This window comes from Oryx dammah, unplaced genomic scaffold (assembly GCF_014754425.2).
Source record: "Oryx dammah isolate SB20612 unplaced genomic scaffold, SCBI_Odam_1.1 HiC_scaffold_11163, whole genome shotgun sequence".
NCBI classification, from domain to species: Eukaryota; Metazoa; Chordata; class Mammalia; order Artiodactyla; family Bovidae; genus Oryx; species Oryx dammah.
The window spans coordinates 4,164,479-4,170,520 of NW_024080556.1; the positions used below are offsets into that span (position 1 = coordinate 4,164,479).

Here is a 6,042-nt window from a genome sequence, read left to right on the forward strand (position 1 = left end):
TGGAGGTTAATTACTTTACAATATTGTATTGGTTTTGCCATACATCAACATGTATCCGCCACAAGTATACATGTGTTCCCCATCCTGAACCCCTCTCCCTCCTCCCTCCCCGTACTTTTCTTATAATTTCATTTTTTTCATTTCAGTAAAAATAAAGAATGTCAGCTCAGTTTACACCAAATCAATAGGTCATGTTAATTAAATCGTTTGAAACTCATTTTCGAGAGGCCGGTAAGAACCTGAAAACGTCTTGAAGTTGAAGATTCTTCAGTCACTATGTCAAGCGACACAGATATTTCTCTTTCTTCATATGATGAAGATCAGGGATCTAAACTTGTCCAAAAACCTAGAGAGGCACCATTTGTCCTGATTGGAATGGCAGGTTTTGCAGCAATTGTTGCATATGGATTATAAAGATTGAAGAGCAGGGGAAATACTAAAATGTCTGTTCACCTGATCCACATGCGTGTGGCAGCCCAAGGCTTTGTTGTGGGAGCAATGACCCTTGGTATGGGCTGTTCCCTGTATCAAGAATTCTGGGGAAAACCTAAACCTTAGAAGAGGAGATGCTCTCTTGGTCTTGTTGGTGATGCTTGCTTTAGTTAGACATCTCATATTAAGGTTATATGTTTATGCTGAAAATAAATTGTTTGGGTCAGACAAGAACATGGTAATTTGAATACTGGCTTCCTTTCTTGCAGGCTTGATTTGCCTGGTGACCAAGTTACTGGTGACTAGTTCACTAGCTAGGTCATTCAGGGAAGTCAGAGCAGCACAAAAGAAACATGTCACTTTTAAGTACACTTGATAGTGGTACCTGTCCACCTTCTTAAACTCTTCTGTTGAAATTAGTTCTAAAGAAGACAACATGCCAATCCTGAAAATGCTCCCAGTTGCTGCAGAATATCATATGCTTTTGATGTAATGTAGGAATCCTATTTACCCCAGTTAATTTAACTTTCTGACGGCCTTGTGGACTGAGTACTGTGTCAAGGGCTGGTTGGCTCTTGAGGAACCCTTTCAGAACAGTGCATGGAATACAACATTATAAACCTCCCTGCAAGTCTGTGCGTGTTTTTAAACCATACCTAAAAAGCTGGTAACAGAGCCACTTTGAAGTAGTATTTATTTTAGAATCATAGTTATAAACATGAGAGTAACTTAACTCGTAGATCCCTTTGTAATTGCAGAATTATATTTTGCTGCTGTTATATTAGAATAATTTTAAATTATTTTGAAACATGTATTTTAAATGCTAATGCAAAGGTGAATGAAAAACACTTTATATGTGGGCAGTATGTTTATTTTCTCCAAAAGAATCATCAACTAAATAAAATGCCTATAATGGAAGTCATTGATGAGCAGCTGATTTGGTCAGGCATTATACAAACTTTGGTATATCACAGAATGCTTTGTTGTACTTGTGAAATTCTTGTCTAACCTGAATTTACATTCCATGGTGATAACATGGTAAATGTAGTGTTATTAAAGTAAATGAACACACACACAAAGAAACTCATTTTCTATAGCTGTAAAACATGGTTAATGATTCTTCACTGGGGGCATTAATATAAAGATTTCCAGCTCATGAATACAACATGTCTAACCTAGCAAGTGGGTAATGCCAGAAACTTAGCAAATGCCTATTTCACATTTCCCACATATACCCAGTAGGTAAAACTATTTAGAAAATAGTAAAAATATTAATATAATATTAAAAGACTGATTCAGTATTTAGAATTTGCTTATCTGAAAATCTACACATCTTTGCCATGATAAAAAGTTGTGTTCACATTTCTCTCCTTTTCACCAATGAGTATCTGCCTCTGTGAAGAGTCATGACAGACCGTTAGTACTAATAACAAGATAATCACTTAGATAACCAAATAAGATATAAAATACGGAATAAAATATAGACTATAATATCAAATGAAAATCAGTAGTTCCTCCATTACCAACATAATGTACTGGACGATGTATTAGAAGAAGGTATTAACTGCTGCTGTTGCTGCTGCTAAGTCGCTTCAGTTGTGTCCGACTCTGTGCGACCCCATAGACAGCAGCCCACCAGGCTCCTCTGTCCCTGGGGTTCTCCAGGCAAGAGTACTGGAGTGGGTTGTCATTTCCTTCTCCAATGCATGAAAATGAAAATTGAAAGGGAAGTCGCTCAGTCGTGTCCAACTCTTAGTACTGGAGTGGGGTGCCATTGCCTTCTCCAAGGTATTAACTAAGTGTGTTAATTTCTCAATCATGTCTAACTCTTTGCAACCCCTTGGACTCTAGCCCACCAGTCTCCTCTGTCCATAGAATTCTCCAGGCAAGAATACTGGAGTGGGTTGTCATTTCTTTTTCTAGGGGAGCTTCCCTACCCATGGATTGAACCCAAGTCTCCTCCATTGCGGGCAGATTCTTTACTGACTGAGCCACCAGAGAAGCCCTAAAACTATAACAAAAACTATAAAAACCTAGTAATCAATTGATCAAGAAGTTTTCAAGACCTTTATGGGAAAAACTGTAAGACTTTACTGAAGGCCATTCAAGAGATACTAATAGAAATGATGTCTGTTCATGGGTAGGTAGAATTAATACTCTAAAATGTATATTTACTCTCAGTCTATACATTAATCACAATTAAAATCCCTCCAGGATTTTTTATGGTCTATGGCAAATTCATTCTAAAATTTACATGAAAGAATAAATGTATAAAACAACTATAATTAAAAAAACTGTAAAAAAGGAAATCAAAGAGATTTAAATTGCCCAACCCAATCAGAATACATACTGTAAAGCAATGGTAATTAAAAGCATGATATAATGTAGGAATAGGTGACTAATTCATTGGAACACATAAGAAAGTCATGATAAAGAACCATGCATATATGCCTCTCCTTGCATTTCTGGCTAATTTTGACCTCAAGGAAACAGTAAATAAACCTCTTTGTGCTTGACTTGATTTTATAGGCAGCTCAGAGTGGAGGTATTTTTTCATGTTCTGAAGAGACTCTTCCTTCTATCTGTTTTCAAGTATAACACCTTACTTCAAGACAGGAAATGCCCCTTCATCATGTACTCTCCAAACTTTCTTTTGACTCCCTCTCCATCCTGAAGCCACCTTCATCCCCTGTTGTAAGAATAAAGAAGCAATCCTGTTCTATTATTTACCTCTTGGATCTGCTATAAAAAGTTATTTAATCTGAGTCTGACTCCTCTGCTGCTGCTGCTAAGTCGCTTCAGTCGTGTCCGACTCTGTGCGACCCCATAGTGAAAACAACAACAGAACCTCTCCAATAGGATTATTTTTAGAGTTAAATCAGTTCTAATCATTACATTTAATAGCATCAATTGTGTGACAAACATGCAGCCATACTGTTTGCTTCTCCCGTCTCCCCATTACATCCATTCTCTGGGTCTAGTTTTCTTCTGTCTCAGGATGGAAATTAGAGCAGACACCATAATTTCTCTAGTAATGTTTAAGTAACACAAACAGTTCTCTAACAATAAAATGCAGTCTCAAGCTTGTATCAACACAGTCAGTCCATGTGACAGCCAAAATTTCAATCCTGCTTTAAAGTTAAAATATCTCCCCGTCTTCCCTTTCTGAGTTCAATTCTATGGCAAGAAGGAAGCCTGTGTTTGAGGAAGTAACCATGTGGTCAATTTTTAATTTTTTTCCCTCAATTAACCTGCTATTTTAATCACTTCTTGCTAATAGCAGTGGAGGAAGGGAGAAGATAGAAAAGTTCCTATTGGATGGTATTGTTACATTGGTCTGGTATCGGTGCATGCTGGACTTGGCAGGTGTTTACAGCTGAATCTTTTTCTTGTTGGTACTAATATTTGTTCTCCAGAGAACACCCTTGCTGGGAATCTCCTAAAAGAATCCTGCTTGATGAGAACAAAAACACCCCTACTCTTGTTGGTTGCTCACGCTTTTCTCAGCCCAAAGATATTGCTTGCCTCTTTGTATAAGGTCTGTTAACGTGGTGGGCTTCCCAGGTGGCACAGTGGTAAAGAATCTGCCTGCCAGTGCAGGAGATGCAAGAGAGTTGGGTTTGATCCCTGGGTGGGGAAGATCCCTTGGAGGAGGAAATGGCTAAGCCACTCCAATATACTTGCCTGAGAAATCCCATGGACAGAGAAGCCTGGTGGGCTACAGTCCATGGGGTTACAATAAGTCAGAAACGACTGAACACGCACATGTTAACCTGATAGGAATGAAGATAATGACTTCAGAACAGCTCTCTCTTACGTGTGACACATACTGGGTCCTTAAAAACACATACTTCCTACACCAAGAAAATTCTGGGCATCCTGTCTGACCTCTTCTCCTTACATTGTCAAAGCAGCAAGATAGCTGTTGCTGTTGGATTTTCCAAGTGTCCCTCAGATTCTGTGGTCTTTGCATGGCATGTGACATATATTGAGCTTCTCAGTTCCCTTTTCTTGGGCTTCAGGGCAGCATTCTCCAGACAAACCTCGTGAATGAAGGGATGAGTCATGTAACTTATTTCTTAATACTATGTTTATAAATTTTGAATATGGTTGAGCACCTCCTTTGACATGTCCTTTTGTCTCATGATATCTTAGCCAAATTTCCATTTCAAATTAAACAAATGTTAGTTCTTTTTATCATCCAAGGATAGCGGGCATAAGTGCTAACACTGGGGATAGACGGGTCAAAGGAAATTTTAATTCTGTTATATTTTTAGAGGAAAAATTAAATCTTACAGAGTGTGTAAAATTAAAAATGCAGTAATCCTCATGGATAATATGTTTTTCCATTATTATTTAAGTAGATCCTCCTTTTCTCAGAGGCTACATGCTACCTCTGCATTTATCAAGTTTCCACAGACAATGATCTGTTTCTGAGCTCTCTATTCTATTACTTTGGTAATAGAATTCTCTTATTTCTGTGCTAAATATTGCACTCTCCTGGTTATTACAAATTTATGCAAACAATATCTAAAGACAAAATCCCCCTCCTTGAATGGCCCTTTTCCTTAAGAAGGCCTTGGCTTTTCTTGGCCTTGTGGCCTTCATAAAGATTTTAGAATCAGCATCTCAAAATCAATATTAATGATTTGAAGATCACCCTTTATTGTCCAACCCCCAAAGTCTATGATACAAGAAGAAATAAGTTTGCTATAATTAAACACATGGATCGAACCTGTTCTCTCTTTTGAGGTGACTGACTCCCTTTTTATTTCCAGATAACTGATATAACCGGTCCCATCACTTCATGGCAAATAGATGGGGAAACAGTGGAAACAGTGTCAGATGGTGACTGCAGCCATGAAATTAAAAGACGCTAACTCCTTGGAAGAAAAGTTATGACCAACCTACATAGCATATTCAAAAGCAGAGACATTACTTTGCCAACTAAGGTCTGTCTAGTCAAGGCTATGGTTTTTCCTGTGGTCATGTATGGATGTGAGAGTTGGACTGTAAAGAAGTCTGAGCGCCAAAGAATTGATGCTTTTGAACTGTGGTGTTGCAGAAGACTCTTGAGAGTCCCTTTTGGACTGCAAGGAGATCCAACCAGTCCATTCTGAAGGAGATCAGCCCTGGGATTTCTTTGGAAGGAATGATGCTAAAGCGGAAACTCCAGTACTTTGGCCACCTCATGCAAAGAGTTGATTCATTGGAAAAGACTCTGATGCTGGGAGGGACTGGGGGCAGGAGGAGAAGGGGACGACAGAGGATGAGATGGCTGGATGGCATCACTGACTCGATGGACATGAGTCTGAGTGAACTCCGGGAGTTGGTGATGGACAGGGAGGCCTGGCGTGCTGTGATTCATGGGGTCTCAAAGAGTCAGACACGACTGAGCGACTGAACTGAACTGAACTGATAGTGATGTTGGCCAATCACAAACTTTCTTCTTGGAGAATTGAGCAGGAGGTTTCCCTTTAATATGTAATAGAGATAATATTAAGCAGCAATCATGTACAAACACCTCATGACTTAATGCAAGATAGATATATAGGCTAGAGAAGTTTCTGTGTTCTATTCCATTCCCCTTGTCATATTACGCGTAAATAC

The 6,042-nt window shown here is 38.8% G+C and overlaps 1 pseudogene; it reads left to right on the plus strand.

Annotated features, from left to right (window-relative positions):
* Positions 1 to 229: 229 nt before the first annotated feature.
* LOC120860687 lies at positions 230 to 1,503 on the plus strand (annotated as a pseudogene).
* Positions 1,504 to 6,042: the final 4,539 nt, after the last annotated feature.